The following is a 13,965-nucleotide window of genomic DNA, read 5'->3' as shown; positions in this document are numbered from 1 at the left end:
GGGTGCCTTTTCAGAATGAAGGAAGTGAAGCAGAATGTGCCAACTGCCCTAAGCTAGGAAAGTAAAAAACAAACAATGAAAATAGATAGCCAAAGCAAAACAAACAAGATGATTGAGGCTATGCACTGCCAGACTGAGCGCAACCATCAAACTCCAGCCTAGTACAGAGAGAAGGGCTAGAGAAGGCACAGGGATACTGTCATCATCCCTGCACAGCAGAAACAGAGAAGGTTTAATGACTGAATTCAGTGGACTGCTTTGCAGCTTCAGCTATTGTTAGGTGCTGTAGTTATCCAAAGCTTAAATGCATAACATTAACTGAGGCCTAAATGCATAGCACAGCATGCGACAGCACCACAGAATGAGGAAACAAGGAAGTGCAAAAAGCATTGTTAGAGGAATGAATCCTATCCATCTGGGCTTTGAGATCTACTCATCAGCTTCCTGATGTAACCAATTTGCAGTACGTACGGGAACTCCAGCTTGGGACAGCCCAGAGTTACACTTGCATTGATGAGGAGGGACAACTGAGAAAAATAAGTTCAGCGCTGTAAGGGCCTGATCCAAAGCTCCCTATTATCAAATCACAAGACCCCATTGACTTTAATAGGCTTTGGCTCAGGCCCAAAAGAGAGGAAAGCCATGCAGCAGCATCAAGCTGCAATTCACACCTGCACATTTTTCTTCCATACCTCTCTCCTCCTCCACTAACAGTAAAATGCCTTGTGTGCACGTTGAAGTAAATGGCATTAGCTGGCAAGCATCTATTGCACAGCATGAGGAATGGAGAACTGTCCAATTTCCTGAAATCTCTTCATGCATAAACTACTACAACAATGAAATAATCTGTGGCTGTGCAACAAACAACAGACGCATGCAAGAAAAACCACGCACCAACATTCCCTGCAGATGGCTGCTTCCAAGACCTTATCTTCTGCTGCCCAGCAATTCACTCACAGGAGAAGCTTTCACCAACTCCAATCGCACCACACCAAGCCCTTGACCAGCTGGATTTGCCTCCCATTTATAGTAAGATTTTTAGCCAGCTGTGGGGCCAGGAGGTAGAGCCCTTTTCACATTCTCAAGCTTCCTAAATGCCATAAACAATAGCATGTGCTGCCAAGCTGACTCAGACCCTGCAAAAGTAACATCAGTTTCAGTACCTGCAGTCATGGCAACTAAATTCTAAAAGGAATTAATTGGAAGAGGCTTCAGCTGTGAGTGGGAAAGTTTCACTATCATCAGACTTGGGGGTTTACGATGGCTTTAGTGACCCTCAACACTTTCATCTCTGACAATGTGAATCTCCCAGTTTAAGTAGGGAACTAGATCTATAAAGTATTAATTCCTCTGATGATTTTGGAGAGTTCACATTAAGCAAACCTCTGGCTATGTCTACACTGCATAGTTAACACAGGTGACTGGCACCCAGGTCTGAGCACCAAACTGAGCCTAGCCTGGGTGTGAGTATCCCCACAAAGTCCTACCCACATGACTGGGTCCTCACTGTTTCTATAGGCACCATGGGGGCATATTCCATGGTTCTTCTTGCAAAGATGCTCTAGGAATCTCTCTCAGTCAGTTGGGTCAATTGCAGGAGAATGGGTCTGTCCTTCCAGGGGAATTACCAGTGCTTAAAGTAGAGGATGGGGGTGCCGAGGGATCACAGGCCTGGCCAAATATATAAATACAAAATCAAGCTGGTCTCAGCAGGGCACCCTTTAACCATCCTCCTCTCCCAGATGACGAGAGACCCACACACACTTGTTTCAGAGCACTGGGAATATGGGAAGGCACTGGAGGACTATCAGCACTTGAGTGATTCAGTTTGGGCCCTCCTTGCAGAGTGGATGGGTTACTAACCTGAGTTAAGGCAGAGCCAGGCTCTCACCCACACCTCCTGCCAGGCAAGCTACTCTAATGCTTAAAGCATCTCTGAACCCAGGTCAGATGTTTTTGTTTGGATAGTTAGCAGGGGAGAGAGAGAGAGAGACTAAAACTAGGATTAACTGTGCAGTGTAGAGAAACTCTCCCTGGTTCACCTGATTAGCATGGGGACATTTGCACTGCAGGTTAACCGGTTGCTTTTTGTCTCACCCCCCCCCCCTTCACATAGCACAACTCATTTGCTGTTCCAGAGGGAAGTGACACATTGTAAGACCAGGGCTGCTATGAAAACAACGTGATTTGCTACTGCTCAGGCTCTGTCCTGCTCACCTTCTCTTGCTCCGCAGACAGGCACAGTCGCTGGCCTGCGAGGTTGATGGTGGTCACCGTGCTCCAGCAGACACGGGAAACAACTCGCACAGACTGATCCCCCCCTGACCAAGGCTCCCAACAGCCCAGCAACGGTTCCAGGGGGCTGGGGCGCAGCGCTGCGGCCTCAGAGAGCTGGACCGAGAAGGGAGCCCATTAAATCCAGCCCACTGACCCTGCAGCCTCTGGCCACGCTCCGCTCCCGGCCCCCGTTAAAGCAGCCAGCGGGGCGGCCCTGCTCTGGCTGGTCGCGTGCCCGGCGCTGGATGCAGAGCGGGGAGCTGAGAAGAGGCGCTGCGGCTCCTGCCCAAAGGTGAGGGGACGAGGCGCCCCCTCTTAACGAGCTCTCTGCCCCCAGCCCCACCTGAGCAGGCAGCGGGGCACTTACGCTTCAGCACGCTCAGGAAGCCTGTGCCCAGGCCGGCTATGGGAAACCAGCGCCAGCAAGCCCCAGGGCTGGGGGGTCTGGCCCGCCACCCCCCGGACTCATTATCCTGCCCGGAGCCGGACGCGCCAGGGCTTCCGCAACACTTCTACAGCGCAGAAACTTCAGCCAGTGCGAAGTAGCCGGGGAAGCTCGTCTTTGCGATTCCTAAAACGCCCCCACGGGGCCCCCACTTACACTTCCCCATCCAGGCCCGGGGCTGGCGAGCACAGCTCGGCAAGGGGGAGTCACACCCCCCCCCAGCAACTAGTCCGGACACACACGGTGCGGTAACTCCGGCCGGTGCTTTGGGATCCGCATTGAACCGAGGTTAAACTGCATCCTGCAGAGCCCCGTCCCCACGCCGCTCCTCCACTCCCGAGTTCGTTGCGTGTACAGACAACACCTCCCCCCTGTGCCCCCCTTAAACAGAGCGGACGAGCCCGAGACGCTGACACCTGGGAAGCCGACTCCGGCAGAGGCTCAAGCTGGGCTCCTGGAGCCCCCGAGCGGCCAGACCCGCACAGGGCAGCCAGGAGGCCGCTCCGGGCAAAGCCTCGCTGCTGGGGGTGGGGGAGCCGCGCTGCTCACAGCCGCGCGTGGGGCCGCTCCCGCTTCTTCTTCCCCAGGGCCATGAGATTTCCCGCCCCCCGGCTGCCTGCAGCTGGCGCCTTGCCAGGGAAACTCAGCGTGTAAAGAAGTACTCGGCCCAAAGGATCCCGGTGAGCACGTTTCACAGGGGCAGAGCGCACAGATGTCCTGCATCTACCCCCTCCCCAGCACCAACAGCTGTGATGCCGGTGTCATGTCAGTCCGATCTGGGCAGGAGCTGGCTTTTTGTTGGCTGCCGGTAGTCAGCGGGTGCCCAGTCAGTCAGACTCCTCTGCAGGTGGGGCCAGGGATCTCCCTACCCTGCAGCGATCTGCTGAGCCAGGGGCAGGGCGCACTCCTACCTTTCGCAGCATGCTGGGCAGCCTGGGCCGAGCTCCTTGCACAGGTGATGTGCTCTCCTGGCCTCTCACTCCCTGGCCAGACAACAGCAGCACATTTCTTGCAGGGGGATCTTGCAAGCACACATTGACTCCCCAGGCACTGGAGTCTCTAGTTGCGCCCCCAGAGCCCACTCTGCTCGCACATGTGTGTGGTACCCAGTGCAGGTGCCCAGGCAAGCAGGGTGCCGTTATTTGCAATCAACACTAACTCATAGCTCTAGGACCCTGGGCCAGCCTGACACTACAGCAGCAAGCAAGCAGCAGAGAAGAAACCACGCAGCCACCAGGCTCTTCTAAGCACAGGGCCGAGGGGACCCAAGGACATGGAGCTGCAGTCAGATCCACGTTTTTGCTCCGCAGATCACCAGCCCCGTGCGGAGATGTTGCCCATTCTCCCGCAGCCAGGGTGGCCCCGCTGGTGTAGTAGGGCGGCAGCTGGAGCTCAGATGCTCGTGGAAAGCTGAGGATCTAGCAGGAAGGAGGCTGCAGGGTCTCTCTCTTTGCAGGGCAGCACTCAGTTCCCCCTTCACCCAGATCACACCCAAGGCTGTAGCTACCAAGATCCTATGCAGTCAGTCACTCCAATCATCAGCCAGCCACCTGAGACCTGCCTCTGGCCACGCCTGGCAGGGGTCAGCTTGGATTTGGAAGGAGAGAACAGCTGGTGCCTTAGGGGTGATTAGGGCAGGTAGAACAGCTGGAGCAATAGAGGAGAAGGGGGTGGAGTGAGCACCAGCTGGAGCCTGGGGGGCTGCAAGAAGAAGAACTAGGGTCAAGAATGGGTTAGCTAAGAAAAAAGGCAGCCAGCTAGGGGAAGGGTTATGGATGGATAGGAGCTGCCTGATTGCGTTTCCTCTTGTAAAGTGCTGCTGGCAGCAGGCCCACTGCTGAGGGGCTTCATCTCTTATTTTATACAGGGCCGTAAAAATCCTAGGGCCAGCCCTGCTGGAAAGAATGTGGGATCAGATCACGGAACCATATTGGCAACACTAGTACTTTGCTTTGCAAGGGATCTATGAAAAGAGGCAATTTAAAACTTCAGGTTGATTTCAATGGACCTTCTTTACCTTAATACCTCCATAACCTAGAAAGATGTTTTCAATGGGTATTTTCCCTGAGCATAGAATGGACATTACGAAGATGCCTACAGAAGCTTCAGTGATGGGCACAGTGTTAGGAACTTTGGGCTTGTTTCTTACAAAGTTATATTACCTGTATGTTTGTCCTATTAAGTCTAATGTTTAACTATGCTCATGCATGGTCATGGACTGGATTGGAAATACATGTTTATGTCTTCTCAGGGGGCCAAGAAGGGGGGCTTTTGATTAAAGTCTCACTGTTACCTGATCAGAGAGTTCCCCCTCCAGTGTTCTAATGATGCTGACACATTACTGGAGAATTCCACAAACATCTATGTGAGAATGACAAAATAGCACCTCTCTCCTAACACAGGTGCATCAGCATCCACTCCCAGTTTCCCATATAGTGGCAGTGAAAGTGCAGCTCTACACAACAGGCTCTGAAGAAAAGCCAACTGCAAGCACTAATCAAGTAATCAACCTCACTAGTTTTAAGACGGAGCTTGATAACTTTATGAACAGCATTATATGACAGAGTTGTTCATGACAGCAGGGGACTGGACTCAATGACTCAGGAGAGCCCTTCTAATGCTACACATCCCTGGTTTATTTTAACAATAGATTTCCCCCCACTGCAGCCAACCCTGTGTGTATGTATCTATTCATTCTGATATCTAGCACAGCACCCCTCTGCTTCGTGTATCTAGGTGCCTATAAGTCCCTCATTGCTGCATCTAATTGACTCATCAGTTAAGAAAACAGTGTCTCCCCACAAATAAACTGTACTCTTTCTCTCTCCCCATTTTTCCCCTGCAGGAGCAGCTGTTAATATTTAAAGTAGGACAGAAACTGGGTAGCAAAGGCTAAGAATATTAAATAGTAATAAACACAGAAGTAGCAGCTTGATCTCATGCCTTTTAAACATTTTCATTCAGTGCAGCTTTGATCTTCAAGCGGATCCCCCCCAATATTCATTTCTTGTCAATCTCTTTTCTAAGAGGAGCTGTCCCTCTGAAGTCAAGCACCCTGATAAAGGCAACTTCCTAGGCTTAAAGCCAGGCACCTGCTTAAGTACCTTCTTGAGTCAAGACCATAGAAACTAAAACTGTGCACTCCTTTGCCCAGCCTGTCCCTGCTGACAAGAAGCACTGAAAGGTTTTCACATTTCACCATCAGCTAGAGACAAATCACTTTTATTATGTACACAGTTATGTGGGGTCAGGAAGGAATATTCCCCCAGATCAGACTGGCAGTAGACTTTCTCTGTAGAGTAGGGTGCAGGTCACTTGTCAAGGTTATCAGGATCTAGCTCACTTAATGAATTCCCTGCCATGGCAGGAGTCTCAGGCACTGGTGCAGCTCAGTCCCTCCTGTTCTCTGCCTCTGGCACATAATAGTCTAGTCTCCTGGGGGCTGTAATACTTTGGCCTAATTTCAAGCATTGAGTGGTGGTGGCCTGTGATATACAGGAGATCAGACTAAATCAGGGGTTCTCAAACTGGGGGTTGGGACCCCTGAGGGGGTCGTGAGGTGTCAGCCTCCCCCCCCCAACCCCACTTTGCATCCAGCATTTATAATGGTGTTAAATATATTAAAAAGTGTTTTTAATTTATAAAGGGCGGTCACACTCAGAGGCTTGCTATGTGAAAGGGGTCACCAGTACAAAAGTTTGAGAACCACTGGACTAAATGATCTATTGGTCCCTTCTGACCTTAAACGGTTACAGAAATGTAGAGTTTAACAACAACAAAAATGGCACCTAATACAACTTGAAAATATTTTAGTGAACAGTTCACATCTTTTACTATCAATAATGTTTTTGTCTGAGTTAAAAGTTCTCAAGTTAAAATAGTAATTCATCTGGAAGTTTAGAAAGATATTCAGCCTTGATTAAAAAATAAATTCAAATGATAATTAAAGGTTGTGGCTCTCGCCCTGCAGTGCATGGCTGTGAATCATTGCTTATTTGGTCTAATCAGTGCTTATCCATCATGTGCATACAAATGCCCAGTTACTGATGGTGGAAGATAGAAGTAACAAATTGCGTCAATGCATTGGAAGGGCAGAAGCAAGCATTTTAGACGGCTGTCAAACACTCGTAACAATGCATTGTATCATCACAGTCCCGCATGATGCATGTCTCATCCTGTAATATAGTTAGCTATAAAGTTTCCCATGTGTAGGAAGGAAGAAAAACATTTTGTAGTTGAAGTAATACAAAGGTTGAATTAGTTTAAAAATAAAAATACATGTTTTTGTAGCTCATGTAAAGCGCAGGCCTTTCAGCAATCATGGAAAGGCCTGGAAAGAATATGGCTTAGTTAGGAAAAACTGGATTTGAAAGTGATAAGGTATCACAGGTAAGTGATAAGATAGAAGAGCAACCCCAGTTATCAGGATGGTTCATAATAAAGGAGGAATGTGCATGTTGAAAGAGTAGTTACCCCAATTCTGGTTTTTGGCTAAAGTTATCAATTGGCAATTACTCCAGCTGTTTGTTACAAGGTATAAAAGGGTTAGTGCTTGAAGGGTTCATTTCTAATACCTACCTGACCAAGTTGGAGCCTACCAACCTGGCGTAAGCATGCCTGGGTTTAGTCCCTTCATGGGTATCTTGATCAAATACTTATGAATGTCTGTTACTGTTTAGTAATAAGTAATTGCTTATTATTTAGCCTTTTAGACATGTTTAGAGAAATAATATTCAGCCTTTGGATTTAATAAAGGAATGTATAGTTAAATTAGTGTCTGCCAGTGTTCTCTATAATAATAATTTCAGCATCATGTATTACAGCAGAATTTCACTAATACACAGGAGACCTATTGCAATTTAATTAATTCTGCAAATTTGTGGTCTAGCAAAACACACAACACAAGTCAGGGCAAATCATTATGAAATGTATTTTATTCATTTATTTGACGAGCAGTTTTGTTTAAGTGACTGATAATACCAGTGAACTAGTAAGTGCTCTGCAATGTATTTTATATAGCAAATGAAGTCTTCACAGTAGGAAACATTACAGCACTCTCCTATTAAGTTTTTGCTGAAAAGAGGGAAGAGGCCATTATTTTTTGAGTGAGGATGATAAGTTGTGTGTACTGAGCCAGACTCTGACATTCATGCTGAATAGAACTTTACGGCATAATATAAGTATTAAATAATGGTCATCTTTCATTTTCTCAGATTAACAAAACTCCTTCCAAACACTGATTAATTAGACTAGTCAGTCTACTTTAAGGCTCATTTTTCATAATCTATTAGACCTCTTTGATGGTTATCACAGACTATTATGTAATACTGTAACACAGACACCATGTTTAGGTGATAGATGATCAGTCAAATCCTCTGGGCTTCTCTTCTCATGCTGACCCAGACCCATCTCATTACATCTTAGGTTGTTAATACTATTTTGCTCTCATTGGGTCTGGTCAAGACTGGCCTCTGAGGTGTTTGCTTCTTGGCTCCTCTGCATTAGGGGATGCTGATGGCTGGCTCCTCATGAATCATCTGCTGCAACCTATCAGTTTATGTATTAATCCTCTTTGGTTCAGGACACTTTTCTTCCCATCTGAGATGTTTGCTTGCTTTCTGTAAACAATTAAAGTAAAGGCTTTTGTCAAAACCTTACTATGTTAAAGATAAGTGGTGTTTTCAAATGCACTGAAGTGGACTTTGGAGCACAAGTCCCAGTGAAATTCAATGGGATTGTGCTCCAAAGTCACTTAGGTGCTTTAAAAAATGCCACCTGTTATCTGACCATTCACTGACCTATCCACAATAGTGTTGTTGGACTACATGTGCGCCTCTCCCTAAATATTACTGGTTCTGACACGAGTTCTCACACACACTTTCCCTTCTGCTGCACATTCTGTCACTTAGGGGCTTGCCTCCCTTTTACAGATGGTTTCCTGGATAAGCCTAATTCAATTAACACTTTTGTAAAAGAATTAGGAGGAATGACTAGAATAATTAAGAGGAATAAAAACAGCTGCAGTGGCTGTGGGTCACAGACCTTTGGGCATCTGTTGTTTCTACAGAAATGCTCGTTAAAACACAGGTGCCTTTTCTATCATGCCCTTAGCATCACTTGGGTTCTAAAGTATCAGAAGGGTAGCCGTGTTAATCTGGTTCTGTAGAAGCAGCAAAGAATCCTGTGGCACCTTATAGACTAACAGACGTTTTGCAGCATGAGCTTTCGTGGGTGAATACCCACTTCTTCGGATGCAAGTCCGACGAAGTGGGTATTCACCCACGAAAGCTCATGCTGCAAAACGTCTGTTAGTCTATAAGGTGCCACAGGATTCTTTGCGGCTTCCTTGGGTTCTAAAGAGGATTTTTTACAAAAAGACTAAGAACTAAGCACTTACTCCTTACTTCAAGAACGGGTGGATGAAGGTAGAATGTGGGTGTCATGGGTGGAGAGGGCCAATAGTGAAAGGTGGCAAGCAACACCACAGCTCGTTGTTGGTTGGCCAGAGCTGAGCTTTGACTAGCTGAGATGCCTCACCTGGGGCAGATCTTCAGCTAATGGAAATGGTCATAGTTCCATTGTATGGAGTAATGACAATTTTCACCAGCTGAGACTCTCTCCCCTGGACTTTACCTGTGACACTCTGTATCTCAAAGTAGCACCCTAGAACCCCCATATTTGCCACCACAGAGAGTAGCGTGAAAAGCACAGCTTGTTGTTCTGAATGAGATTTCCACTTCATACACTGGTGTAAAGATTTTAAGTGAGACTTTAAGCATGGTGGCTCAGAACAGTCAAACAGAAAGGTTACAAGTTTGTTTTCTGTTTGCTTATTTTGGGAAAGGGAGGTAGCAACAGAAAAGGCAGAAAGATGGGAGAGAGTGATGAAGTTGCAAAGTTAGAGCTGTACAGACTTCAGGTGGCAGAAAAAGAGAGAACATCAGCAAATCTTGGAGCTAAAGCAGCTGAGGCTCACCTAGGAGACTTAAAGGAGAAGGAAGTAGAGACGGTCAGAGAAGCAGCAGCACATCAGTGTGCCCTAGAACTGAAAACCAAGGAGCCTGAGGAAAGAGAGAGAAGACCAAAACCCCAAATGGACTTACTAGAAAAACAGAACCAATGTATGTGATTCATGAGATTCCTGAAGACAAAAATATCCCCACGGTGGTTCCAAAGTTAACTGGTAAAGCTCTGAATATATTAAATGAAACCCCAGTTCAGCATGCTTTAGATTATGCTAAATTCAAATAAACAGTTTTAAAACAATTTCAGATTACCCCTGAAACATATAGGGTGAAATTTAGGCATCTTAAGAGAAATGCTGGTATGACTAATGGGGAATATGTAAACAGGATGAAAGATCTGATGGGAAAAGGGGTTGCAAGCTTTGAAGAAATGTTTGACCTTGTTGCTCAGGAGCATTTCCTAAGCATGTGTAAAGATGACATTAAACAGTGTCTATGGGACAAAAAGGTGAAAACTGTGGATGAGATGGCATCTCTACCTGATGACTTTGAGCAGACCCAGGCATCCATTGAGAGTAAACCACAGAAAGAGGGGTTTAAACCTGGTGGGAAGCAGGGTCACTGTTTTACCTGTGGGGAAAAAGGAGGGTCACTAGGCAGCTGGGCACTCACCTCCCCAAAACCATTCCTCTAATCCCCAACCCCAATCTCCTGTGAAAAGAGAAGAGTCCAAAAGGTGCTATCACTGTAATTCTACTGATCACCTGAAGAATAAATCCCCTTGTGCTGGGAGGAAGCCAGCAACCAATAGCCCATGTTAATTCTGCTGTCCTCAACACAGAAACCTAACAAGTGCCTGGCACTTATCATACTGCTTTTGTGGGATTAGCCTCTGCAGAACGAGACATGGAGCACATTAAGGTTGTCAAGATCAATGGCAAGGAATAATTAGGATGGGAAGACACAGGTGCAGAAATTTCTGTGGTTCAGCAGAGCATAATTCAAGAAGGTGACATATTGCCAGGACAAAGGGCAGAGCTTTTGTTAGTATGAGGTGTCAGGATTCTTGTGCCTTTGGCCAAAATGCACATAATATACTTGCTAAACCATCGGTTTCTAACAGTGGGAGTAGTGGACCATATTCCTGTTGACATGCTTATTGGAAATTATTTTTTGCATGTGGCTCAGGCTTTTAAGGTGTTTGCCCACAGCAAGAAGGAATATTATGCTGGGACCCCTGAGGAAAAGGGTAGTCCCAGGAATTGCTGAAGAAAAGGGAGAAAGACTCTGATTCCTCTGCAGCAGGGTGAAGCAGCATGCTTCCAGGTGTGGAGGAGATTGAGACCAGCAACTGCAGTGCAGCTGAAGGCAATATCTCAGGAAGGGAAGATGGTTGGGTGCCTATCACTGAGATAACTGTCCAGGTTGTTAGCTGCCACCACGTTGCAGCTGAACAAGGCATTGATCCCACTCTAGGGAGCATAGAGAGATGTGTCTTAAATGTGGGGGCTCAGAGAAGGAAACTGGGGAAGGAATAGTGGGAGCATTTGGATGTCTCCTCACTGGTCACTTGGGAGAGGAAGCCAAGGACAGAGTGGCTGATTCAGTACCTGTGCATCCAGACATGCAGCCTGGAGCACAGGTACAGAATGGGAACTGTGTAACTGACCTCCCGCAGGGGATCAGTTATATAGCAGAGTTTTCGGGAATGGAGTGACAGAGGGTACCCCACTCCAGGTCCCAGTTCTCCAGGACACGCTGGTCCTGACATGCTTGTGAAAAGCAACTGTGTCTCTTTAAGTCAAGATGCGGCTCCCATGCCTGTGATAGCCAAGGAACTGGTTGACTCCAGGAAGTTTCCAGGTCGTGGTGCTTTGTGAGAATTCAAATGACCCAGCTGGCAGAGGGGAGGGGTCTTCCCCCGGCTGGTAAAACACAAAGTAGCTGAGAGAGAGCTGCTAGGAAAAGGTATATCTGACCAACGAGTAGAAACTCTTAACCCAGAGAGCACAGATCTCAACCCTCTAGGAAGGGGATGGGGAAGGTCCCAGTACTGGAAATAGTGATCAGGGGAGAGGATTTTTTTACATGTGCAGCGCTCTGAGGGTTGGGAGAGAGCTCCACAGAGGGCCAGCCCATATGCAGAATCCCCTTACATCCTTACCTAGAGTATCTAGTATCTAATGACCCTAGAGTGCCAAAGCCTCAAGAATATGATTGGACTGAGAATACATACTGAAGGGGACACCGAAAGAAAAGAAAATGAGTAAATGAACACATGCTAAGGTCCAGGAAGGAGCTGGAAGACACAATGGGTATTGAACAAACCAGACTGTCTAAACAGAAGGTGTGACACAATAAAAATATTTGGAAACACCTACCTATGATGAAGGATTTGGTGTTACTGATAAATCTCATGATAAAAAGTTTAATGCTAATGGTAGACTTTACAACAAAGAATTTGGTACTGATGGTAAATCCTATGAAAAGGTGCAATATACACAATTTTTGGGAAAAGCTTTGGACATGCTAGGAGTGGTAAATAAGAACACACCCTGTGTTAATAAGCCTTAGAGTAATGCTGCTTCTCAGCTAATATCTGTAAACAGGTGTGAAGCTTGGCACAGAGAAACCATAATAAACCTGATCTGCTCGGTGGAACGGGAAACTGATACACACCACACCTCATGGCATTGATGGCTAAATACCAAGATACCTGCGCTCTAGAAACCACTAATATCTGCATTGAGTTATCACGAGTTGGAAAAGCAGAAGGGTTAACAATGTAGCACTGATGCAACCCAGAGGAGGCACACTTGCTAACTTTGGAGATCTTCAGACTGATCTACAAAGTGTTAAGAGGTGCACAGAACTTTGCAAGAGTACAGTGGCTAACACTACAATGTTTAGCAACACTTGGGAGTTGTATGGTCAAAACCTAAAGAGGAGCCTGGGCACACTGCCTCCGCATGAGCCAGTGACTAACACTTCTGCAGTAAACTAATGGGGGGGTTGATACTCTGTACCTCAGAGTAACACCCTGGAACCCCCATATTCACCACTGTCATGTAATTGATATGTTTTGTAGAAAATGTGCCTTGTGCGGTATTGTTTTAAAAGTCTTGATCTGTTGAACGTTAATATCCCGTTGGATTGTATGTGCTATCATTGTATGGGAAGTAGTGAAGTATTGCTGTGTGTGTTACTGAACATTATATTAACAACTGACTGGCCATCAACACACAATCCACTATGCCCGAGGCTTCTTGGAGAAGGCACAAACGCACACCATGGGAGTTTACTAAGCCACATCACAGCAAGGATCTTTCTAGTAACTGGAAGAAACTATGAGAGACAGTGACAATCACTTGGCCTCAGACACACACACCTGCCCCATCTCAACACCTGAAAAAACATCTGCAAGAAAAAGTCTTTGAACTTGGGGAACTTGACTTTGAGGCTGGAAAGTGATCAAGTCTGTGTATTGAGGAACTGTAACCTGTTTGTACCATCTATTAGGGTGAGACACCGCTTGATTCAAATCTTGTTAAATTAGAATTGAGGCTGCGTTTCTATTTTTATTTCTTAGGTAACCAACACTGATCTATATGCCTGCTACTTAGAATCTATCTTTCTGTAGTTAAATAAATCTGTTTTATATTTTATTAAACCAGTGTGTTTTGGTTGAAGTGCTTGGGGGAAATCTCAGCTCAGGTTACAAAGGCTGGTGCATGTCCACTTTCCTATGAAGAAGTGGCAAACAGTAACAGGCTTACACTGGCCAGGCTTATGACCAGGGCAAGATGGTACAGTTCTGGGTTGTAAGACTGGGGAGCTGGGGGAATTGGCTGAAGCCTCCCTATTGATGGTTCATAAGTGGCTAGGAGATTAGTTCAGTTGGGTGTGTCCCTGCCTGCGGATGGCTGTGTAAACAGAGTGCCCATCAGAGGCTTGTAGCTTGACATCAGCATCACAGTGTGAGATGCTGCCCAGGTTGGTGGGCGTGGAGGGCTCAGTTTGCACCTTGGGAACCACATCACATTATCAAACACTGTTGTCTTTCCAGTCTCTCTCGGCGATGTTGTTCTGTAGCTCTCCATCAGCATAATTTACTTCCCAGCCCTTCTCCATTCTGTCATTTACTCCTTTCCCAATCTTCAGCCAGCCAACCATTCTGACTTCGGTGTGGAGCTTGGCTATCTCCTTTCCTCCCTCCTCTTGCTACCATATGTCAGTGCTATGCTTTCTATCCTTTCCTCTGCTGTCATGCTATGCTAC

At 46.6% G+C, this 13,965-nt stretch overlaps 1 protein-coding gene and 1 long non-coding RNA gene across 2 annotated transcripts in view; both read right to left on the bottom strand.

The window, feature by feature from the left end:
* TMCC3 (transmembrane and coiled-coil domain family 3) overlaps positions 1-2,325 on the bottom strand; it is a 217,200-nt gene extending 214,875 nt beyond the window's left edge. The window contains exon 1 of the mRNA XM_039495994.1: positions 2,218-2,325. The gene's annotated coding sequence lies outside the window, so the exon portion shown is untranslated. The remainder of the gene's footprint in view (positions 1-2,217) is intronic.
* Positions 2,326-7,683: 5,358 nt separating this feature from the next.
* Positions 7,684-10,971, bottom strand: LOC120380486. The gene is made up of 3 exons (XR_005587781.1): positions 10,452-10,971; positions 10,227-10,317; positions 7,684-8,340 (listed from the first exon to the last, which is right to left on the bottom strand). It is a non-coding gene; the product is annotated as an uncharacterized LOC120380486 (long non-coding RNA).
* Positions 10,972-13,965: the final 2,994 nt, after the last annotated feature.

Source organism: Mauremys reevesii, linkage group 1, assembly GCF_016161935.1.
Source record: "Mauremys reevesii isolate NIE-2019 linkage group 1, ASM1616193v1, whole genome shotgun sequence".
Taxonomy (NCBI): Eukaryota; Metazoa; Chordata; order Testudines; family Geoemydidae; genus Mauremys; species Mauremys reevesii.
This window is presented reverse-complemented; position numbering and strand designations above follow the sequence as displayed.